Source organism: Medicago truncatula, unplaced genomic scaffold (assembly GCF_003473485.1).
Source record: "Medicago truncatula cultivar Jemalong A17 unplaced genomic scaffold, MtrunA17r5.0-ANR MtrunA17Chr0c01, whole genome shotgun sequence".
In the NCBI taxonomy this organism is placed as follows: domain Eukaryota; kingdom Viridiplantae; phylum Streptophyta; class Magnoliopsida; order Fabales; family Fabaceae; genus Medicago; species Medicago truncatula.
The window spans coordinates 1,069,907-1,095,963 of NW_024340360.1; the positions used below are offsets into that span (position 1 = coordinate 1,069,907).

Genomic DNA, 26,057 nt, shown 5'->3' on the forward strand with positions numbered 1-26,057 from the left:
CTACATGAAATACCCTTAAACTCAAATAAATAGCATGTACATCGTATTTCAAAGTCTTTCTCATTGAAGAATACCTTGAACATTATGTCTTTAACTTCATCAAATACCTTTTTACTTTCTGTAACACAATATGTTAAGTTCATAACCTCTATTTTCTCAAAGAAAGCACAATACATCATACAAGCCACTTCTACTTGAAACTCTTTGAATTTTGCATTGGTATATGCCTTTTGAAATTGAGATTCAAATCCAAAATGACTTATACAAGCAATAATTCTATTGAATGAACTAAAATCAGCCATATTTTCCTTTTCAATTTTATCTTTCAATGCATTATCATATTGTTCAACAAATTGCTTCAATGATGTATTTGAGTTCACATATCCATCAAAAAATGCGTTCATACTTTCACTTCGTTGTGTAGTTGACATTCCAGCCCAAAATGTGTCTCTCACATACACAGGAACCCAACGATGACGCTCATCAAACAACCCTTTCAACCATTCATTATCATGAAGTTCATAACATTCAATCATTTTTTCCCACTTCTCCATGAAATCACTTATGCTCAAAGAATCATACACCGCATCATGCAAAAGTATTTTGATAGAATCATATCCTTTTAATAAGTGTATATCTTCGCTTAATATCCTTCCTCCATCTCGGCAATATATAACAAGAGGGCACTGACTCTGTTTTAGCTGTGAGCTTAAGAACACAAAGGATATGTCTACATGAAATACCCTTAAACTCAAATAAATAGCATGTACATCGTATTTCAAAGTCTTTCTCATTGAAGAATACCTTGAACATTATGTCTTTAACTTCATCAAATACCTTTTTACTTTCTGTAACACAATATGTTAAGTTCATAACCTCTATTTTCTCAAAGAAAGCACAATACATCATACAAGCCACTTCTACTTGAAACTCTTTGAATTTTGCATTGGTATATGCCTTTTGAAATTGAGATTCAAATCCAAAATGACTTATACAAGCAATAATTCTATTGAATGAACTAAAATCAGCCATATTTTCCTTTTCAATTTTATCTTTCAATGCATTATCATATTGTTCAACAAATTGCTTCAATGATGTATTTGAGTTCACATATCCATCAAAAAATGCGTTCATACTTTCACTTCGTTGTGTAGTTGACATTCCAGCCCAAAATGTGTCTCTCACATACACAGGAACCCAACGATGACGCTCATCAAACAACCCTTTCAACCATTCATTATCATGAAGTTCATAACATTCAATCATTTTTTCCCACTTCTCCATGAAATCACTTATGCTCAAAGAATCATACACCGCATCATGCAAAAGTATTTTGATAGAATCATAGTTAGAGAGTCTACTCAATTTTTCTGGAACCTTTTTCATTATATGCCACAAGCACCACCGATGGCGAGCTTTTGGGAAGACGTCCTCAACTGCATTTTTCATTGCTCTATCTGGTCAGTAATTATGGCTTGTGGTGCACGCCCACGCATACATTCTAACCTAGTAGTGAACAACCAAGAAAAAGTTTTAGTATCCTCCTTCGACAATAGGGCACAACCTAACAAAATTGACTGACCATGATGATTTACTCCAACAAAAGGAGCAAAAGGCATGTCATATTTATTTGTTAAGTAAGTGGTGTCAATGGTTATTACTTCACCAAAATACTCATAAGCAGCCCTACATCTCGCATCTGCCCAAAAAACATTTCGTAAACGACTTGTGTCATCCACATCCATTACATAATAAAATTCACTATTTCTTCTTTGGATTCTAACAAAATAATTTTGAATTGGCTTCAGCATCTCCTGTCCCGAGTCGAAGCCGCCTCACTTTGTCTATGTAGTTTCTAGCATCTTTTTTCCCGAATGTAAGGTTATCATATCCACTTGCTTCAACAACCATAGACCGAAAATTTCTACTTACATTAATCCCAGCTTGGTCATTAACCTCCAATCTCCTTTTTATACTAGGGTCTATATTCTTGTTGCATCTAAAATATCTTGATTTGCGTGGATTTATTAAGTCATAATTATGCTCAAGAGCAACCTTAGAAATAGCAATTGTTCCATCTGAAGACACACATACATTTATTCTAGCCTTACAGTGTGTTTTCATACTAGGATTTGGCTTTAAAATATTTTTGGACTTACTCGCATAGCTTCTTGCACGGTTACACCCTAGAGTAAAATACCTTTTCCCATCATCTCCATTTTTTGTACTGATTTTGCTAACTCCAAAACCTATACATCTAGCATAATTCTTGTAATATTTGTCAACTTCTTCTGTAGAATTAAATTTCATGCCAACCTTAGATTCATCATCTTCATTTTCTGTTAAATTATCCTTACAATTTTCATTTATGTAATTACTCTCTTCTTCTTCTTCTTCACAAGATGTAAACCTTTTCTCCACTAATGCAACAAATTTTTTAAAAAAGAAACTTAAATTAATCAACTGAATTAAAAGTAAAGGCAACAGGGTTAATTCTAAAACAATAAATAAATAGATAATAGACTTACTATTGTCTCTTGAACTGGATGCTAAATTAGGGAAAATCGTATTTCAATTGATGGTTGAGGCTAGAGTAGCAATGCTGATAAACAGAGGCAATAGCAGGTTGATATGCAGAGATAGTTGTGCGATGACAACCACAACGAGAATGACGACAATGATTGCAGAACAGAGACAACAAGGTTATGGAGAAGGAATTTTAAAAACGGTGGTGAATGTTGGTAACGGTGAGTTTGTGTTGTTGAACAAAATCAGAACATAAGGTTATGGAGAAGGAAGTTTGTGCCGTGATTGTCTAAAATCAAAACGTGTGCCATGATTGTCTCTTCCATATATTTGTTTATTTATTCATTTTAATGTTAATATAAAAAAAAATAATATAAAAAGGAAATTGGATGGTGGGGTCAGCCATTCTCTCGTGCAATTCGTGTGGTGCTTGTCGCACCATATAGCACAACTGTTTTCAAAATAGTATTTTGATTCTAAATTTTTTAATCTTTAACCTTTGATCATAAATCAGATGTCCATTTTCATCGTTTTAAATATAAAGGTCCATCTAACTATGACCTAAGGCAAAATTTGTTTATTTTTGTGACCGGAAACTTAGGGAGAGGGTCAACCATACACAAACCTTGGCACAATAGAAGTTTATCCATGTAAAGAAAATAATTTTCTTAAACTTTCAAAAACTAAAATATTTTGACCAAAATATTTTTTTCGCAAAATCAAAATTTTCTTTTATACATATACTCATAATGACCCGGTCTATAATATTTGTGAAGGAATAAATGAGAAAATTGTTACCTCAATCTTGCAATGTATTCTTGAGAACAATCTATTACAAGTGATGACCACGGCTTGGCCTTGATCTCTCAAGAACCAAAGAAGGAAAAAACTTGACGAAGAATGTGGACTTTAGAGTAGAGAGGAGAAAAAAATTGAAGATGAAGTTGAAGATTGAATTGTCACATGATCAAATACACTCATGTGTTTGATTTCTAGTCTTAAATTAAGCAGCATACACTTACAAGAAATACTATAAGCATTCAAACCTTCTTCCTTCAGCCAATCAAGAAGCTCCCTGAGAGTAGGATTGTCTTTTATAATCCATCTGTCTCATACAGGCCAACTCAAATATTGATGCTTGATGACCTTTGCCGGAACTGGCTCAGCAATGGAAAAGAGAGGCAGTGCTAAGTTGGCAAAGGTGTTTCGGTAGTCCTCGAGTTTGTGCCCTCCATCCAAAGCTTTGTACAACTCAAGACAGACAAGGCCAGTGGCCATCGCAGTTGAGGTTGCAATCGCTGGAATGATCCGCCCGGCAATAAACTTGGCCTTCAGCTTGTCAACTTCAGGAATGCTGCAATTGCGTGCTCTCATGTTGGCAAGCCCAGCTATCACGTCCATATGGTAGTTTGTATCATCATCCTGCAATTTTTAGGTAGAAATTTTTTTGTAAGCTCTGATTTAAATAAATAAATTATGTATTGTGAACCCAGATTCTATCCTAAGCATGTAAAAACTTCCAAAATTGCTTATTGAAACCACCAAATACAATTACAAAAAAGAAAGGGCTTCACAAGCAACATGATGAATATTCTGTCAGAAGAAAAAAATAAAAATATACCTTCTCAAAATGGATTGGCTTCATCCTGAACCCTAGTGGCAGATTTGACCGCAATTTCTCTAACTTGTCCTTTAAATCATCAACTACATCATCCGCAGTAGAGAGACTGGTTGCCTTCTCATCTGTCACTATTTTCACATCCTTCTTCGGCTGAAAGTCAGGTACTATCATTCTATCAACAACTTCTGCCAACTTTATAGGGTGTACGGATACCAAATGTTTCTGCGCGTAGTATAGAGGCTGCCATCAGAAACTGGAGATGACTTGAATCAGAGGAGGAGAACTGCAGTGGACGAGGGAATCGTTTCGGAGCTCCAGTACTAGTTGCAGCATCCTCAGGAAAAGTAAAAGCCAACTGCTTCATTCGGTTAGCAAAATAATCTTCAAACCTGTGGATAAAAAACCATGCTTGAGTGTAGCACATACAGATACAGGTAAAACTAATATACACCGGCAAGAATTAACATAAATAAAACATATATTATCAAGCAAACATACTTAAGCCTGGCCCAAGTAATACAATCTTCAAAAGCCTCACACTTCTCCTTGTCCAAGCATTCAAGAACGCGCTCCAAATTATCCCTTGCCTGAGCATAACCAACTTTCCTCATTGCATTAGTATATTCACTTGGGTTGGATAAATACGCATTTACTTCAGATGGAGTTTTCTCAAGCAAACCCTCAAACTCTGATCGAGCCCAAGTCAAGCAGTGGTCAATGTTGTGTGGAAATGAATGCACGGTACACATTGGTGCTTGTTTCTCACGTGGTTCTCTTGAGGCACTATAGTTTTCTGTTAGGTGGGGAATGGCCACCTGGGTTTTGCATGTAGCTCCAAGAGTTTCAGATTCAAGAAGTGGTTTCTGGAAAGACAGGCATCTCTGATCCACGTATAGTCTTGCATTCACATTATCTAGTGCATTAATGACAATACTCAAGTTATCCCAAAAGGTATCATGAAACACATTTTCTGTTTTAGAGCAAACATGGTTTTGCAGAGCTTCAATATTCAGTTCAGGGTTTATAGATGCAGCAGCTGATGCAGCAACTGTCGACTTCGCCCAGCCAATATTCCGATCACGGAAGAGGAACTGCCTTCTTAAGTTACTCTTCATTATGACATCATCATCAGTAACTGTAAGCAACCCTATACCTCCACACGAAACTCCCATTAAGGCAAGATTCTTTAAAAATTCACATCCCAGTGCACCAGATCCAACAACAAACACATCAGCATCTTCAAATTTCTTCTGTAACTTGTGCCCAAAAACTGAAATCTGAGCATCGTAACGACTATTTATAGGTTGTAAATCATTAGGATACAATGGTTCTGTAGGAAGTGATTCCACAGAGTCGAAGTAGAAAAACTGCAGAGATCATAAGAAAACAGAAGTTAAAAAACCACAATTACAGACTAGAAGAAATGCAAAGTATTATAATCTCCGGGGGGGAGAGCGAACTCAATACCGCAAGAACGAAAAAGAAGTTAAAAACATGATATTTACCGATAGACTCTGTATTTTTATAAGCCAAGCAAAACCTTATTAATCTAAGTATATCTTGGAACTGTTTTAAACTCTTATGACAATGCCTCAAGGTTTGGATTACTGTTAGACAGGGATTGTTGTGCAGGCAGAGGGAAGAACATGCAAAGCTTAAATGCTTGGGAAAACCATGAATATTATAAAAGAGGTCCAGAATTCAAACATTTAAATGATAGTCAAGACCAAATTTCACTTATTATGAGGCATCAGCTTCAACCTTGCTCAAAATATTGGAAAGCTTTTTTCCTAAGATCCAATATCAGATATAAGCTGTCTTTGTTTAAAATATAATTATGCCCAAAAATTATTTATACAAAAGACTAGAGAAGATGCATAGTTCTACTTCTAGAAATCCCAATTGAAGCAGCAAAAAGAACATGCAAAACTCAAATGGCTGACTAACTCGAGAGAAATTTTATGGCAAAATACTTCTATATGGGCTAAAGTTTGCAGCACCCAATATTTCAAATTATAAGAGGATATAAGGATTAACAAGAAATATTAAATACCTGAAACAGTGGATGAAATTTCCCAGAGCATGCTTTAACAACCTCTTGTCCTACAATTCCACCAAACATGGCAGCCATAGGGTTCAATACTGCCCTAGCACCGAAGGCAAATTGCCGTAGAAGCTTGGGATTCACATCTTCCAACCTTCCATCACCTATGTTCCCATTAATATTACTGGCGATTGAAATGAATTTACGTGCATCTTCCTCTGAACCAGCGACGGGGAAGCGGCCAATCTCAGAAATGAACTTATCCAAGGCCTGGAATGCTAGATGCAGTAGAGGTGGGCGGTCAAACTTAGAAAAATCGCTAAGAAGAAATTTGCCTGGATCATTGAGTGCTTCCCTTAGAGGTTTGAAGTTCAAAACCTGTGGTTGTTTGGCCTGTGTGACAATACCACCTTTTTCATAGGCACCATAGTTTGTGGTGTCTTCTTCAAGAGTGAATGAATATGCTGTAGCATTTTTAATCTTTCTTGGCTTTCGGTCATTCAACTCTTTCATACCATGAACTTCAGAGAATACAACAAGGTCTCCATCCTAAAACTCAAGTCTCTCATCATCAACACAAGTAACTAGAGCAGGGTTGTCATTGCTGATGGACGCAATTATTCCAGTATGTGGTTCCTCTCCATTGACATCAACAACAGTAAACTCAGGCCCAAAATCACAAAACACGGAACCAAAAAGACCTCTAACTTCAGTTTTAATAAAAGCAATAGGAGGCCGATGACTGTGGCAGTAATCATTGAACTCAACAGCTATCTCAAGACTGACTTCCGTAAAAACAACAGCCTATAAGACAGTTATAATAAACAAATTTAAATTTATTCAAATAAGTCAGAAACTAATGGACACACTATACAACTCTAAAGAAGGACAAGTTTTAATGAAATGGTCAAATAAATTCAAACTTGCTCCTCTCACATGACTTCATTAAATGATCTACAATAGAATATGTTATTTCCCTTCACATTTCTACCAATATATATAAAAATAAAGTAACCATCAGAATTATTGTGTGTGATAGACGGTCTACAACAATATAAGGTAATGAACACACTTGTCTCCAATCATGTTATTGTTGACGGTCATTCCACCTAATATCTAATATCACATCAACACTTCCAAAAAAACCTTAACATTACATACAGATACTGTGTTGTTTAAGATTTTAAGCAAGAAATACGTCTCATTTACTTCAAAATTTAATAAGAAATGTAATCTACATTATATTGGCTTAAAACAATAGTCAAATACATGTGACCCGGTTTGCAGCTATTCTTCCTTCAAAAATGTTTGGGACATAAAAAAATAACATGAAAAATTAACCAATTAATCATAGACCCAAGATCAATAACTAAAATATTTCTCTAATGTGTATGATATGTGACGAGTGGCATTATTTCTGTATGATATGTGACGAGGGACATTATTTCCGAAGTATGACATAAAGTTGAGAAATTGCTCAGGTACTTGATTAATAAGGGTGGCTCAAGCACCGAGCAAGTAAAGAAAAATTATTGGTAATAGCTAATGTTCTGCCCTCACCACATCCTAAAAACAAAAGTTACCAATTCAATGATTAGTATAATAGGAGTGAAGTTTCTACTCGTAAATGATGGGCTTCTCATCTTTTATCATGACTCACCTAATTCGCAACCATAGTAGCTAATAGCGGATAGCGGCGTGTAGCGGCCGACCCCAAAAATGCTATAGCGGGATAGCGCATAGCAGTATGACCGCTATTTCATAAAAACAAAAACAACAAAAATAAGGAAACAGAGAGGGCAGAATAGAGTTTTATATGAACAAAACAGAGGATCGTTTGTACAAACTACAAACAGAAACAGAGAGAGAGCAGAATGGAGTTTGGAATCAATTATAACAAAGAAAACTAGAACAAAAAAGTAACAGAACAACAGAATTTTGAGATTATTAAACAAAAAAATAACAGGATAACAGAGCAAACACGACAAAGTAGAGGAAGATTTACAGCAGAGGTGAATAAGTTTTACAGAACAGCAGAAAAGCAGAGGAAGATTTACATAAATACCCTTGTTTTTTTTTAAACCAAGGACAATTTTGTATTTTCTCTTAAAATGAAATAGCGGTTCTAAACTGCAAAACCGCTCCTAAGCATTGCGCCGCTATCTCACACCGCAACACTATGGCTTGTTGCGTAGCGCTCCGGTACCGCACCGCGCGGGCGCTATAGCGGCGCTATTGGCCGCTATTGACTACTATGTTCGCAACTACTATAACTTTCTCATGAGTTGGGTTTTTTCTATACTATTATTAATCTTAGTTATACATTCAATTATTTTATACTGCAAACTTTAGAATTAGAATAGACAATAGCCACCAAAATAATGACTAATCACCAATTAAATATAAACCTAAGACCAAAAGCTAAAATATCACTCTTATATGTACGATATGTGACAAGTGACATTATTGCTGAAGTATGACAGATACAGTTTTGAGAAAATGCTCAAGTACTAGACTAATAATGGTGGCCCAAGCATAGAGCAAGTAATGAAAAGCTATGGATAATTGCTAAAGTTCTATCCTCACCATATTCCTAAAAAAAGAAAGTTAATAATTCCTTGATTAGAAATAACAGAGAGAAGTTTTCCCTCGAAAAATAATATGCCCCTCATCTTATTATGACTCTCTTAATAATACGCCTCCCCTCTTATTATGAGTAGTTATATCTTCCATGATTTTATAATTTAAACATTAGAATTAGAATAGACCATAGTCCCTAGCCACCAAAATAATGACTTCCATACACATTAATCACCTATTATGCAAATGAATCGCCTTCATTCAATAATTTCAAATATTGAATCTTCAAATCCCATTCTACATAATTAATGCACAAACTTGCAGTGTTCTAGTTTTGTAGTCAAGAGAACTTCCTCTATTCTATTTCCAAACTAAATACAAGTTCCTATCAAGCTTTAATAACGTATTTATTTTATTATTTTAACTGGTTTCAAAACACCTCATCTCAAAGTTCTATGGAAGTCTAAATACACATTGGGACACCCGTTTTTACAGATAATAGTATGTTAGAGTCTATGCACATGGGCTGTATAAGTAATATAAAAAAAGAGCTGAGCCTGTACTATTATATAACTAGCAGATATATAAATTCCAAGTATATGTGTTGTACCCACCAAGTATAATAGCCTGGATTTGTAACAGAGGATCTGGGAATGCGTATAAAAATTTCAATATTAAGGTGTGAATAAGGAAAATCATTTCCTACAATTCCGTACAGAATCACTTTATATATGGGAGATATACATATGAATGCGTTAAAAAAACTGACTCCAAAAAATAAGTAGAGAGCAAAAGTAGAAGCACCTGGAAATTAGAAAGTTGTTCTTTGGTCAGCTTAGTTGTCAAGCTTCGTACACGCACTGCGTTATTGAGTTCCTGCAGCTTACTGACAGAAGCTTCTGCCCTGTTTTTAGCAAGATCATTTTTTGAAAACACAAAATTGCTGGAAAAATCCCATAACTCTACCGCCCCTTCATCGTGCTAGGTTACAGATTTTACACCAGCAAGAATAAGATTCTTTGCTGCACGCAGAAAATTTCAATCCAAGGCATTAGAAAAAGCTGACATGTTGGAATTTTTATCACTAAACTGTTAAAAATAAAACATGAGACAAATGAAATATTTCAAGTGGCAAAGCAAAGATCTCTAAATTAATGATTTTAAATTGAATGGGACGTAAGTTAGTACCTTTATCATTTTTGGAATTAGGATTTGGATGTGTGCATGATGCCATGTCCATAAACCTTACAGTGTTCTATAATCATAATGATCTAGGGTGTGGTTGAAGAGCGATTTTATTAAGGTAGCATTTAGAAATACTCGTAACAATAGCTTATAAAATGTTCAGACTATTTTCAGCTTATTGTAATAAGCTAACATTTAAAGCAGAGTTTACCCTATTGCCTCTTCGTTTGTTGAAAATACAATTTCATAATCTCTTCAATAAAATGTATATTCAAACACACCCCGTGAACACTTGTCTAATAAGTAATAAGCTATTCTAAGGAGTTCAACTAAACGTTTACTTATAAGCTATCTGGAGAAGTTTATCAATGGGAGTATGGGCATATAAAAAATAATTGCTACATGAGTATCCAAACCAAACACGAACATAAATACTTATATCAAGAGATAAATTCAAATAAGATTCAAACTTCAACGTAATAAGTTCATGTTCCAAATGCCGTATATTAAAACCAAACACACAAAGCTAGATCTATCAAATCAACAACACATAAGTTAGTTAAAAAGAGCGATAATTTTACTACCAATCTCAGCACCAAGTCCTTGCATCCCGGAAACAAGAACACTACTCTCGATAAGCCTCCTCGCCGCAAACAAATTCCCGGTACTGTTACTGTTATCGCCGCCGCTACTGAAACTCTTGTCACTCTCGTTCACCGCTCTTAACTGAACCTAAGTGGTTGTTGTTGTTGTTAATCGGTTCTTCTACAACAACTTCTCCTTCACTAACTCTCTTTCTTGGAAGCATGGTGAAATAATCTGCTGAATACACGGCGACAAATACGCACCGTCAAGATTATCAACAAAAGAAAACAGAAAAATTGTTAAAAACAAAGTGATTATGTTAGACTCGAATCGATGAAATTGAAAAACCCTAAGAATTGTAGAGTTATTTGGAATGAAAACACTCTATATTATTCAGTAATACTGATGATGCTTTATATTAGCATTACAAGAGCAATAAATAAAATAACTGCACCCACGTTTACACCTAAGGACGTGGTGATAGTTCAGAAAAATAAGCAAAGCCAGTTCCTAATAAATAGGACTTTATTAAACAATAAAACAGCAACTAAATGACTTAGTCTAACTGACATGTCATCAATAATTCCTAACAATTGCTCCCTTAAGCCCATCTGCAACTTTTGCTATCAGGTTACTGCTTGTATTGAGCAAACTCCAAGTGATTCTCTTAACTTCAGAAACACATGTTGCCTCAATGGTTTGGTCATAATATCTGCAATTTGATCTTTTGAATCACAGTTCTCTAATTTAATCACCCCAACTTTTGTTAAGTCGCGAAGAAAGTGGAATCTAACATCAATGTGTTTGCTCTTAGCATGCAAAACTGGATTCTTTGATAGATTAATTGTAGAACTATTGTCACAAAAAACAACAGTGCACTTATTCTGCTCATGACCTAGCTTTTCAAGAATCCTATGCATCCACACACTTTGGCATGCACAAGAGGCTGCTGCTATGAACTCCGCTTCAGTGGTGGAGAGTGTAACTACTGCTTCTTTGAGGACCAAGCCACTGCTCCAGAGCCAAGCAAAAATACATATCCAGACGTACTTTTTCGATCATCAACGTCCCCTGCATAATTGATGAGTCATTTATTGTCTATTTTAATATATTTCAGGAACGAATATTGGATGGATTGAGTCTTGGAGCAAAAGAAAGGGGTTTGGAGCTGATTCGGTACAAAAATATAAAGATTCGGAACAAAAATACGTCTCCCTCAAGTCAGAATGCTGGCACGGCCCGTGCTAGGCTTGGCACGGCCGTGCCACCCTCCAGAACACCTTTTGCTGCTTTTGCTTGGATTCTGAGCTATTCTATTTTGGCGCGCAATCTCTCGTGGAATATTCTTGGAATATACTTGCTTAGATTTTAAGTCGAATGTGTGCTATAAATAGAGTAGCTAGCCATCACAAATATTCATCTTTACTTGGAATACAATAAGTGACAATTGCTTTTCTAATTAAAGTTCTTTTCTTTTCCTTTATTTTCTTGTCTTTTACTTTCATGCTTTCTCTCTTCTCCCCCATGTCTACGATGAACATGAGTGAGTAGACTTCTCCTTGTCTTGGGATTGTTGGATAAGTCTAAATGACATAATCCTAATCAAACCAAGCTCTAAGCCCTAATCTTATGTAGCCCTAATCTCTTATCTGAATTCACCGTCTTAACATGGATCAACCATTATCAACCTGTGGAAACGAAAGTGGAGGGTTTGATAATTGTTTATCCATCATTCCAAATATCAATTCATAAAACGAAAGTGGAGCTTTGATATTCGAACAAGTGAATTCAGACAAGGATTGCAAAGTCAGCGAAATAGGCTTTGCAATCTTTGAGACATATAGTTTCGATCTTCAAGGGAACTAATAACAATCAAGTCAGCGAAATAGGCTTGGTTGTTAGAGGAACCAAAATCCAATAGTAATCAAGTCAGCGAAATAGGCTTGGCTGCTAGAGGAACATAAGAGAGACTGTCTTGAGAAATTAGGTCTAACATAACATTATAAGCTTATAGTTTTGGTTTGAGAAGGACTTGTTATTTAGATGAAACCAACGATCCCAAGGCTCTTTTATTATATTAATTTTCAACCGTTTAAAAACCCCCAACTTACAATCCTCTTCTCTCTTCTAATCATCTCTAAAGGTTAATTAAATTGAACTACTCCCTGTCGGAACGATACTCTTTTATACTACTTCGTTAAGACCGTGCACTTGCGGTTTTATCTCGTCAAGTTTTTGGCGCCGCTGCCGGGGAGTAAACTAATTTGATAACTCTTTCCTTGTGATTAGAACTCTCTTCTCTTCCTCTTTTCTTCTACTTCTTTCTTTTGTTTTACCACTAACTTCTTGGGTTCTCGGTTTCTTATGCGAAGAAGTAAAAGTCTCGGAGAATTTATTCCTGAGATCGAAAGATTTTTGCATAAGAAAAAGAGAGAGGCACAAAATAATACTGCTATGGCTGAACGCACTCTCAAAGAGTATGCTACTCCTTCAACGGAAGAGCCACAAGCTATTATCGTGTACCCAACGGTTGCGGGTAATAACTTCGAAATCAAGCCTGCACTACTCAATTTAGTGCAGCAAAATCAATTTTCTGGATCACCCACTGAGGATCCAAATCTCCATATTTCTTCCTTCCTTAGACTTAGTGGCACCATAAAAGAGAACCAAGAAGCCGTAAGACTTCATCTCTTTCCCTTTTCCTTAAGGGATAGAGCTAGAGCTTGGTTCCATTCCCTAGAAGTCGGTTCCATTACTTCATGGGACGATATGAGGCGAGCATTCCTCGCCCGATTTTCCCCCCCATCTAAAACCGCTAAGCTTAGAGACCAAATAACGCGTTTCAATCAAAAAGATGGGGAGTCTCTCTATGAGGCGTGGGAGCGTTTCAAGGAAATTCTTAGACTTTGTCCCCACCATGGCCTAGAGAAGTGGCTTATAGTCCACACGTTTTATAATGGCTTGTCTTATACCACTAAGATGTCTGTTGATGCAGCTGCAGGTGGAGCTCTAATGAACAAAAACTACACGGAGGCTTATGCTTTGATTGAGGACATGGCTCAGAATCACTACCAATAGACCAACGAGAGAGCCGTCACCACTCCTACTCCCTCTAAGAAAGAGGCAGGTATATACGAAGTCTCTGAATATAACCACCTTGCTGCTAAGGTCGAGGCATTAACCCAAAAATTTCAAAAACTTAATGCTAATGCTGTCGCATCTTCTTCTGCATCCCCTCCTTGTGAAGTCTGTGGTATAACTGGTCATATAGGTGTTGATTGTCAGTTAGGTAGTGCTGCCAATATTGAGCAACTGAATTACGCTCAATACAACCTAGGAATGAGGCCAAATCAAAATTTTTACAAAAATCCTCAAGGTTCATATGGACAAGCAGCACCACCTAGCTATACAAACAACCAGAGAGTGGCTCAGAAATCAAGTTTGGAGATTTTATTGGAAAATTGCATTGCTAATCAGAATAAAAATCTTCAAGAGTTAAAAAACCAAACGGGATTTCTGAACGACTCTCTCTCCAAACTCAATACCAAGGTTGATTCCATCGCCACTCACACCAAAATGCTTGAGACCCAAATCTCCCAAGTGGCCCAACAAGTGGCCACCTCTTCTCAAAGACCAGGAGTCTTTCCTGGTCAACCTGAAACAAACCCCAAAGCCCATGTTAATGCTATTTCTCTAGGGGGCAGTAAGTTAGAAGAGACCATTACTAAAGCCAAAAGTGTCAAGGGAGAGAGTGTTAAGCTTCTAGGTGAGAAGGATGCGATAAAGACACCGCTTGATAAGAACAAGGCCCTTAACCCATTAAGGCTCACTAAGCTCAACTTGGAGGCCCAATTTGCTAAATTCTTAAACATACTTAAAAGGATTTGCATTAAGATTCCCTTTGCTGAAGCTTTGTCTCGTATGCCTCTATACGCCAAATTTTTAAAAGAAATTTTTTCAAAGAAAAAGGATATAGATCACAAAGAGACAATAGCTTTAACTAGGGAAAGTAGTGCAATCGTCAAAAAGCAACCCCAAAAGCTTAGAGATCCAGGTAGTTTTACCATCCCTTGTGTGATAGGAAAAGAAACCGTTGATAAGGCCTTGTGTGACTTAGGGGCTAGTGTAAGTTTGTTGCCCTTATCCCTCTTCAAAAGGATGGGAATAGGAGAGCTTAAACCTACCGAGATGATCTTGAAATTAGCGGATCGTTCTACTAACCCTCTAGTTGGCTACATTGAGGACATACCCGTCAAAATAGAAGGGATATATATCCCGACTGATTTCATGGTGGTTGACATAGAAGAGGACCATGATGTCCCTATAATCTTAGGATGACCCTTCCTAGCTACTGCAGGTGCTATAATAGATGTTCAGAGTGGTAGGATAGTTTTTGAAGCGAGTGATGCGATGATTGGATACGAGTTGGAGAATGTTATGAAAGGTCCCGCTCTTTACTCTTGTAACATGATTGAAGTTCATAATGTGAAAGAACGTTTCCTAGCGTCGACTACACAATATGATCTCTTTGATCCTTTCTAAGGACACTTTCCTAACGTCAAGCTAATGACAATAAAAGAGCGCTTCGTGGGAGGCAACCCACGCATTTAACTGCTTTCGTTTTGTTTGTTTTTGTTGTTTTTAAGTTATTTTGTAGGTAATTGTCCGAAGGTGATTCAAGAAAACGAAAAAAATTTGAGACCCCATGTCCAGAACCTTGGCACGGCCCGTGCTCACCCTGGCACGGCCGTGCCAGACCTTGCCCATCCAAAACCAGCAGAAATTCCAGAATGTTGGCACGGCCCGTGCTAAGGTTGGCACGACCGTGCCCGACCCAGGTAGGCTATTTGCTCGTTTTTCCCTCACCTTCTCCCTTCACTCTCAACCACAAACATCTCTCCACCTTCAAACTTCTCTCTAAAACCTCCATAGCCACAAAATCTTCAACCTCCACTTCTACCCAAAAACCTACCAATTTACAAAATTTCTCCACCCAATCAACCACAAACATCATCCCCATCATAACCCACCATTCCAAAACAACTTTCATCCATTCCAACCAACATCAGCCAAATTCGTAACCCTCATTAACCTCACCCAATAACCAGAAATTCTTCACCAACCTCCCTAACCCAACCCCTAAAACTCACCTAAACCTTCACCACAACACTAACCCAACCTTTTCCACCAAAACAACCCTTACCCAAACCACCACCACACCAAAAGCAAGGTCAAGGCAATGGCTTCAAAGAGAAGTGGTAAGGAAGTTGCAAGCTCATTCGGGGGACCTCCCCCAAAGAAGAAAGCGCAAGCCAAAAATCATGGCATCACCTTCAGGGACAACAAGCAAAGGGATAGGTACAAAATTCTAATCTCTAAACCTCTACAACCTTGCAGGTACCCTGATAACCATGACATGAATAAGCTAGGTATTAAAGATAATGTGTTTAATCTGCTAGAAAGGTTAGGATGGGTTGATATGTTGAGACCTATGAGAGGGTATGAGAATTTCACCTATGAATTTTTAAGTTCTATTGTATTTACGAAAGATAGGTTGAATTTTGATAACCCTAACCATAGAGTTTTGTGCTCGCGATTTTTGGATATCAAACCATTAATTGATTTGAATCGTCAATCTTTGAACTCTCGATTTTTATTCTTGGGAAGGGAAAAAATGAGTAAAAACCCTTTTCGAGACTTTGGATTCGGGGGTTGGTTATGCGAAGGGAAGGTGCTAGCATCCTAAGCATCTACGGTATTCCGTAGGAACCTCTTACCTAGATTATCTTGTGCTAAGCTACTTGTTTATTTGAAAAATTATTGCCTAATGTCTAAGTGAAAGAATGGAGGGAGAAGAAGTATGTTTTTAGTTATTTTTATTTGATTTGGAAGGACAAGTCCTCTGCCTACGTACCCTTTTGGGAAAGGGATCAAAACCGACGTAGTTCCACTCAAAAATTTCTTTGGTGGGTTAGGTTGATTTTAAGATTTTTTGAAAATGATTTTAAGAAGAGAAAGAGGCCTCAAGGCATGAGATAAAAGAAATGAGTGAGGTTGATTGATTTTAAATTTTGAAAATGATTGAAGTTGAATTAAAATTGATAAAAAAATTTGATTAAGAAAATAAAGGGAAAATGTTGCTAAGAAAAAATATTTTTGAATTTGACATATTTGATTTTTTTGTGAAAATGATTTTTTTCTAAACTAACGGTGAAAACTAACGTAATGTCGTAAAAAAAAATTAACGGAAAGCGGTAAATAAAATGTGGTGGTGTCGGTGCATGTGTCGGTGCTTGTGTCGGTGCTTGTGTTACCTACATTATTACATCAATTCCTAAATACAACCCTAAGGCCTTTATGCCAAAATAAAATGCAAGAAATAAAATTACATCAATTCCCTATTTATACATACTAAGTCAATGACAAAATAAAATGATGAGAAAAATTAAATATGCATGCTATGATTTAAGACAAAAATTAAATGGTTAGTAATCACAAGGAATATTATGATGAATGAGATATAAGAAATAATAAGCAAGAATTAAAATAAAAATAAAAAAAAAAAAAAATTTAAGATCATCATATAAAAAAAACAAATTAAAAGGAAAAAAATAGGATGGATTTTTAACAATGATAGAAAATTAAAATAGTGAGAAAAACATTTTTTTGGAATTTTTCTAAACATAAAATGTCAAAAAGAAATAAAAATCAGCATTTAAAAAAATAAAAACAATAACAAATGAAAATAATAAAACAATTGCTCAGCAGGATTAATTCTGGACCATTGGATTAAATCAATGGTCCAAATTCAAACCTTGGTTTCATCATAGCCATAGGATCTAAGATCCAACAGTTGGATAAAAAAGAACATGGAATACTGCAAGCAAGGAACACACATGTGATCTAAACAGAATCATCCTTGACCGTTAGATTAAAAATCAAACAGTCTAGATCTGAAGGGGGTACTAAATGTCACCATGGATTGCACATACATGACCGTTAGATTAAAAAAAGGAAAGGATCTAAAGGCTTAGAAAGAAAGAAGAAAGGAATCAAATGGACCGGTCCGGTTCAGATGAACCAGACCGGTCTGCACATGTTATAAAGCATAGGGACCGGTTTTCTTCCTCATTTCCTCCTTCCTCCCTCTCTCTAAAACATTTGCTCTCCCTTCTCTCTAGAAAAAAAAAAAAAAAAACCAGCGCCCCCCTTTTTCTTTTCTTCTCCGGCGAGATGCAATCTTCCGGCGCGGTGGCCGGTGGTGGCACCACCGCGCCGGAGTTTCAAAACTCCACCAAATTCAAAAATAATTTCAGTTTTGAATATCCTTTTTCTTGCTTTGTGCGAATCTGAACTTAGATTTTTGAAAACAAACTCCTACAAACCTAGATCTAACAAAGAAAAATCAAAGAAAAGTGAGCCAAAAATACCTCTACTCTCTCTTTCCGGTTCGGCTTTCTCTCCCTTGTTCCGGTTTGGCTTTCTCTCCCTCTAGTCCGGTTCGGTTTTGTCTCCCTCTAGTCCGGTTCGGTTTTGTTTGTTTGGAATGATGATGATTTGTGGTTGTATGAATGATTTGAGGTGTTTATGTTGTTATTGTGTGTTTCTGAAAATGATTGAGGTTCATGTGTTCTTGATATGGTTCATGTGAGTTCATGAAACTTTGGGTTTTTGATCCAAAATTTTGGAGAGAGAAGTTTGGAGATTGTTTGTGAGTGTGATTGCTGTTGACTGACTTTTTCTGACGTGAATAGTGTTTTTCTCTGGCCCATTTCCCAATGATTGACAGGCTTTTATAGTGACAAATTAGGGTTGGCTCTGGTACCAACAAATGACTAAAATGCCCCTGCAGCTGAGACTTGGAGAAAAAGATTTGACAAAAAGATAAATAAATAAATAAAAAACAAAAAGAATAATAAAAAGTAAAAAAGAAAAGAAAGAAAAAAGAAAGAAGAAAAACAAAATGAAGTCACGTGAGTGACTTTGGTTTTGTTTCCTAAATAAAAATAAAAATAAATAAACATAATAATAATAAATAAACTAAACTAAAAAAAGAAAATAATAAAAAGAAGTCCCTTCGGAATCTGACATGAGGTACTTCAAAGTATCCTCCCTGCCGAAATTTCGATTGAAAAGATTAATAAAAAAAACGCCTTTTAAAATGCGATTAGCCATTTTAAAATGACTTGCCTGTTATGACTAAAAGGATTATAAAATGCGTTTATAAAAATGCAAATGGAGTTATTTTAAATGTTGTAAAAAATGCAAGCGAGGACTTAAATGCAAGATGAAAGTTTTTAAATGATTAATGACGAAAAACACGAGTTTTAAACGGTAAAAAAATGAATAAAAGAGAATCTGAACTATTAAAAAATGTGGACAAAAAAGATTTCAAATGGTCCAAATTTGGGGTATGACAGATGCCCCTATTTAAGTTTCTTCGTCACGAAGGGTTTAAAAGGGAACCTTTTAAACCAAAGGGTCGAGGAGACTTAAATATATAAAAAACGCCAATTTTGGACCGTTTGAAATGCCAGGGATGTGATGCACCGAATGTGATAATATGACTGAATATGATGTAAGCATGAAGGTAAAGATGATGCAAAGACTGACTGGGAGACAAATGGATAGGTATCACTGGGGAAGGAAATGATAGGTAAGTATAAATGACATTGTTTCAAGGCGAAAGTAAAGACATGATTGGCCGACGAGTGGCGAAAGTAAAGGCGTGATTTGCCGACGAGTGGCGAATGTAAAGACATGATTTGCCGATGAGTGACGAAAGTAAAGACATGATTAGCCGACAAGTGGCGAAAGTAAAGACATGATTAGCCGACAAGTGGCGAAAGTAAAGACATGATTTAGCCGACAAGTGGCGAAAGTAAAGACATGATTCGCCGACAAGTGGCGAAAGTAAAGACATGATTTAGCCGACAAGTGGCGAAAGTAAAGACATGATTTAGCCGACAAGTGGCGAAAGTAAAGACATGATTTAGCCGACAAGTGGCGAAAGTAAAGACATGATTTAGCCGACAAGTGGCGAAAGTAAAGACATGATTGGCCGACAAGTGGCGAAAGTAAAGACATGATTCGCCGACAAGTGGCGAAAGTAAAGACATGATTTAGCCGACAAGTGGCGAAAGTAAAGACATGATTTAGCCGACGAGTGGCGAAAGTAAAGACATGATTTAGCCGACAAGTGGCGAAAGTAAAGACATGATTGGTTGCCGACGAGTGGCGAAAGTAAAGACATGATTAGCCGACAAGTGGCGAAAGTAAAGACACGATTTAGCCGACAAGTGGCGAAAGTAAAGACATGATTTAGCCGACGAGTGGCGAAAGTAAAGACATGATGGACCGACAGGGTTTGCTAACATTGTGGGATAGTGCACACACGGTAAAAAATAAAGGCAAGACAGACCATTGGCATTTGCTAAAAGCAAAGCCTCCGGTGAAAGTAAAGACAATGTAAAGCTTGGTATCAGGGGAGTGACTTGATAAAGATAAAGTTGAGGGGAACAAGGAATTTGTCTGAAGACAACGGGGAATTGTATAGACTGATTACTGGTGAGACCTGCCCCTTTGGACCATGTTTGATTTGATGACATTTTTGGAGTTAGACACGTTGGGGATGATATCTGAGGATAGTGAAGCATAATATTGGGTAAAAAATGCAACTATGTATGAATGATATTTATATGCGTGCTATGTATGCATGAATGAATAAACATGTATGAGATTTGTATAACAATGTAATGGTAATATTGGTTGAGACCAGATTGGGCATGTCCACAAGGAGAATAGTCCGGCATCACTGTGCGAACACTCGAAACTTTCGTTGGGGACAAAGTCACTGGAGATGAAATCAAGCCACTGTTGGGGTAAGACCCAATGGTCAAAAGCTGGGGTAGAAGTCGCCATTCCACAAACACAATGTCGTACTGTCTTTTCTGAATAGTCATTGCCTTTTTTGTATATATTTTGAAATCCCTAACTTTTGCCTGGATCGTCCTTTCGGATTTTGGATCCACCGGGGAGGTTTTTGTTTTTTGTATGCCCCTAATTTTTGCCTGGACCGCCCTTTCGGGTTTTTTGATCCACCAGTGCGCTCATCAGTTTCTTTTTTTTTTTTTTTTTTTTTTTTTTTGCAATGACTACTGCTTCTTCGTTGAACCTGTTAGTTTCGGACCAACTGTTGATGCATGTTAGATGTGCATGAATGTTATATGCATGTATATGTATATGAATGAATGTATGAATATACGCATGAAACTTGTAGGACCGTATGACTGTATCTAACAGGTGAAACTGACAAACAAGACTGGATAGGTAAGATAGGAGGTTGAATGACATCGCAGTACAAACACTCAGCAATCTTCATTGGAAATAAAATCACTGACGATGAATCAAATTAATGTTGGGGATAAAGCACGATATCAAACCACTGGTAGGGGAAACAAACCATTAATTAGACCACTGAAGGGAGAAAGCCCCATAATCAAACCACAAGCAGAAGTTGCCATTAATCAACCCACATGCAGAAATCGCCTTTAATCAAACCACTAGAGAGGTACCAATCCATGTTTTGGCAGAAGTCGCCATACATCAAGCCATAGGCAGAAGTTGCCATTTGTAAACCAATACCGAGTGCATTCTTCGATTTGACCCTCTTGCACTGTGATGTCTCTGTCTTTTTTTTTATATATTTTTTTGAATCCCTAACTTTTGCCTGGACCGCCCTTTCGGGTTTTCAATCCACCGGGAATATATTCTTTTTGCTTGTATGCCCCTAATTTTTGCCTGGACCGCCCTTTCGGGTTTTCAGTCCACCGGGACGCTCATTTTTTGCTTAAGCCGCCCTTTCGGGTTTTCGACTTAATGAGTTTTTTTTTTTTTTTTTTTTTTTTTTGACAGAGGTCATCTCTCAGCTTTTGGTCATGCCAACCTTGCAGAGTTTAACTGTCCTTGAGACGGATGTTGATGTATGTTTCACCCACTCATAAATTCAAAGAAGATGTACTTGTTGTTTATGCTTTTCCAGAAGACATGATAAAAGTTTTTTTTTTTTTTTTAAAAGATTTTTTTGAATTTTTTTGCTTTAGGTATTAACATCAAAAATAGAAGAAAAATTCGCAAACAGAATAAATAAGAATTTTAAATAAAAGGGCACAAGCTCAAGTTAATGTAAATGGAATGGTGGCCTGCCAAAGGCGTGGTTCCACAGATTTTAAAAGTTTGGAAAAAATGGTAATTATATGGAAAAGGTACGTTGAACACGATAACCACTGTTTCCTCTACCAACTTTGAATTCCACTGTTTTGAGTCTTTGATTTGCAGACGCTTCAGATCAGATACCCTTTAACGGCTAAGATGCCCCAGATGAATCATATCTGATTTGATGCAATTACCTTGCCATGAGTCGGAGGTCTTTTGACGGCTGAAATGCCTCATATGAGTCATGTCTGACCAGCTGCAGTTACTTTGTCATGATCCTTAACTTTTGCATAGATCACCCTTGCGGGTTTCAACCTATCAGGATAATCATTTTTTTTATATATGTCTCTAACTTTTGCATGGACCGCCCTTTTGGGTTTTCAGTCCATCGAGACGCTCTTTTTTGCCTAAGCCGCCCTTTCAGGTTTGCGACTTATCGAGCTTTTTCATTTTAACAAAGTATTTCTTGACTGCATCGGTATTCACAGGACATACAAGTTTACCCTCATGCTTTGTATTAGGCATTCATTGCTCCTGGAGCTTGTTTAAATCAGATAGCATAACCTTTGAGCACAAGGCCACTCTCTTGACATTCATGGGGACGAGCCTTCTCTTGTTGAAAACTTGCTTCATGCTTTTGATACAACTGTCTACGCCATACGGCAGTGACACTTTAAAATTCAATCAAGCTTAGCTTTCACTGGAACTCCCGTTGACGGGACTTTGACCTCCATGTGAGGCATTGCCTTTATGTTGTATACTGAGGGATGGAGGGGGGGTTGCCCCTGCTGAAGTGTTCACTTGAAGTACAATATCCTTGCAAGGAAAATGGTGGCATCTCGTGCCAGTCTTTGTACATGAAAGTCCTCTTCTAGACAATCTCTTTTGATATTTGCAGCTTCGACGGCCAAGATGCCCCAGTAGGCGAGAAATATCAGTGGAAGCTTCTTCATCATCCTCTTCTTCAACCTCGGATACAAGGAACTCAAAGTCGAGAGAGAGTACATGGTTTAAGTGTTCAACGGGTTTATTAATGCATGATTTGATTATTGACATAAACATTATGATTATGCAGATATGTGGAAATGATTAAAGAAACAGCTTTTTTTTGGTTTTTTGTATTACCATTTTTCCAGAAAAAGCACAAAATAAAACAAAGTCGGGATCAAGACAACCTTTCACTAATGATGAAAATACATAAAGCAAAAATCCCTAAACAAATTCACTCTCGCCTCGGGTGGGACGAAAGGATTTTTTTTGAAAAACATAAAGCAACAAACAAACATACTAATTGAACAAAGGAGTAGTAGAAATAAACGTCAACAAATACCAAATTGCAACTAAACACTCCACATGCCACCACAAGGTCCAAAGATCCGATAGAGGATTAACTTGCACATTCAGATCCAAACTCTTCGAAAGGTATGAGATCGTCTTCAATCAGTTTCTGGACCGCAATCTTCAAAGAAAAACAGCGCTCAACATCATGACCTTGTGCCCCTTGATGGAAAACACAAAAGAGATCAGGTCTCCATCGAGCCGGCAATATCTTCGGTATCGGAGGAGGTGGCCTGATTTGGACAAGGTTCCTCTTAAGCAAATAGGGAAGCAACTTTGCATATTTAATTGGAATTGGATCAAATTTCATTCTTGGAGCCTGTAGTCGAGGTTGTTGTTGATATTGTTGAAATTGGGACTGATAACCCAGATCTTGGACCGCGTTCATGATGGGCATAACAGCGGAAACAGAGAGAGGAGCCAGATATTGTTGTTGGCTTGGTTGAAACTGGGGTTGATAGCCCGGATCTTGAACATTGGTGATGGGTGTAACAGCAGCAACAGAGTGAGAAGCCAGATGTTGTTCTTCCTTCAAAGGATAGTACTGCTTAGTGTCATGATCTGGTGCCCCTTGATGGAAGGCACAATTGCGGTCAGGACGATACCCGGGAGGCAGCGTATTTGGCACATGAGGAGGTGACAAGGTTTGAACAAGGTTCGTCTTCAGCAAAGTGGGAAGCAAATCCGCATATTTCACAGGAAACGGGTCACACTGCGATGCTTTTTGGGCCTGATTTTGAGGTATAAGCGGTTGAGGAGACTGATTTTGAGGGATAAGCCGCTGAGAACCCTGTTGTCGAGACCGTTTCATGCATATTGGCTGACATAGTGCCTGAGGCCTTTGTTGGACAAGCGGTGGATCCTTTGTAGCCATCAATGAAGATACAAGGCTAGTTAACTTCTCTACCTCAGCTCGAAGTGTTGTTACTTCTCCAAGAAGCTCGTGGACCTCTTGCTCAAGTTGATCCATCTTTTGTGTTTGCACGAGTGTCTGCATATGTGATCCGAACTTGGATGAAGACATCTGACCACTTTACTAATGAATTGACCTTTTTATGGAGAAGACACAGTGTGAGATACAGACTAGAAACTATGAATGCAAAATGATGCATGATATGCTTATGCAAAAATAGATTTTTTTTTTTGAAGGACTTGTTAAAGTGAAATGTAAACATGGCAGAGGAACATGGTTTCATTTGAAAATTGTCAAGATATTTACAATAGGTAAGAACGAAACCAAGGAAGAAGTTCTTTAACAGAAGCTAAAAGCTTAGTTAAGATTTTGAAAGTTGTATTTCTTGGTGTTCATTCTTACAAGGTCCATATCAATGTTTACAAAAACTTGTCTAAGTCCTTCAATTTTCTTTTATTTATGGAAAAAGTTGTTTTATGAATGAATGCATGTATGCATGATTATGCTAAGTGGATAGAATACATGGTGAGGGTAAGTTCCACAATGTTGGAGTCAATGGTAACAACGTCATTTGGTAAGGACTATGGTTTCAAATGTACCTGTATCACGGGTTCTACCAAGGTTCCCAAAGTCCTCGACCACTTCCGAATATTATCGGATACCGAGAAAACACCCGGTCCAACAACGTTCGTAGGAAAGTCTCATTTGAGTGTAGTATCGCGTATCGACTAATTCCGAGAAAACACCCGGTTAGCCACCGCACTACATCCTAAAAGGCCAAGATGGGTTAAGGGTTACTAAAGGTTCTTAGCTTCATTGGAAGATTAAAAGTAATAAAGTCTAAACGTGAAAACACACGCCGACATTTATTACTTCAATCTCCTTTGCTAAGTGTGGTTATCTCACGTGTGACAAGACACGAGTATACTCTCGGTTTGCCACTATGAGTCTACCACTCCTATCTTACATTTCCCTCAAGCTCGGGTGTAGAGCTTATTTTCTCACCCCTCACGTAATAAAGTAAACACGTAAGCAAAATATTTACAAAGCACAAACAAATAATAAAGCACAAAATAAAGAAAGTAAGGTGGGTTTAACCCGCGTAGGATCTAAATCCCCAGTGAAGTCGCCATTTCTGTGCTCGCGATTTTTGGATATCAAACCATTAATTGATTTGAATCGTCAATCTTTGAACTCTCGATTTTTATTCTTGGGAAGGGAAAAAATGAGTAAAAACCCTTTTCGAGACTTTGGATTCGGGGGTTGGTTATGCGAAGGGAAGGTGCTAGCATCCTAAGCATCTACGGTATTCCGTAGGAACCTCTTACCTAGATTATCTTGTGCTAAGCTACTTGTTTATTTGAAAAATTATTGCCTAATGTCTAAGTGAAAGAATGGAGGGAGAAGAAGTATGTTTTTAGTTATTTTTATTTGATTTGGAAGGACAAGTCCTTTGCCTACGTACCCTTTTGGGAAAGGGATCAAAACCGACGTAGTTCCACTCAAAAATTTCTTTGGTGGGTTAGGTTGATTTTAAGATTTTTTGAAAATGATTTTAAGAAGAGAAAGAGGCCTCAAGGCATGAGATAAAAGAAATGAGTGAGGTTGATTGATTTTAAATTTTGAAAATGATTGAAGTTGAATTAAAATTGATAAAAAAATTTGATTAAGAAAATAAAGGGAAAATGTTGCTAAGAAAAAATATTTTTGAATTTGACATATTTGATTTTTTTGTGAAAATGATTTTTTTCTAAACTAACGTAATGTCGTAAAAAAAAATTAACGGAAAGCGGTAAATAAAATGTGGTGGTGTCGGTGCATGTGTCGGTGCTTGTGTCGGTGCTTGTGTTACCTACATTATTACGTCAATTCCTAAATACAACCCTAAGGCCTTTATGCCAAAATAAAATGCAAGAAATAAAATTACATCAATTCCCTATTTATACATACTAAGTCAATGACAAAATAAAATGATGAGAAAAATTAAATATGCATGCTATGATTTAAGACAAAAATTAAATGGTTAGTAATCACAAGGAATATTATGATGA

General features: G+C 37.1%; 1 non-coding gene and 1 pseudogene across 1 annotated transcript; both read right to left on the bottom strand.

The window, feature by feature from the left end:
* Positions 1 to 1,779: 1,779 nt before the first annotated feature.
* On the bottom strand, positions 1,780 to 20,503 carry LOC25494760 (ubiquitin-activating enzyme E1 2-like; annotated as a pseudogene).
* LOC120577836 (small nucleolar RNA R71) lies at positions 13,359 to 13,465 on the bottom strand. Its single transcript, XR_005643804.1, has one exon. It is a non-coding gene; the product is annotated as a small nucleolar RNA R71 (small nucleolar RNA).
* Positions 20,504 to 26,057: the final 5,554 nt, after the last annotated feature.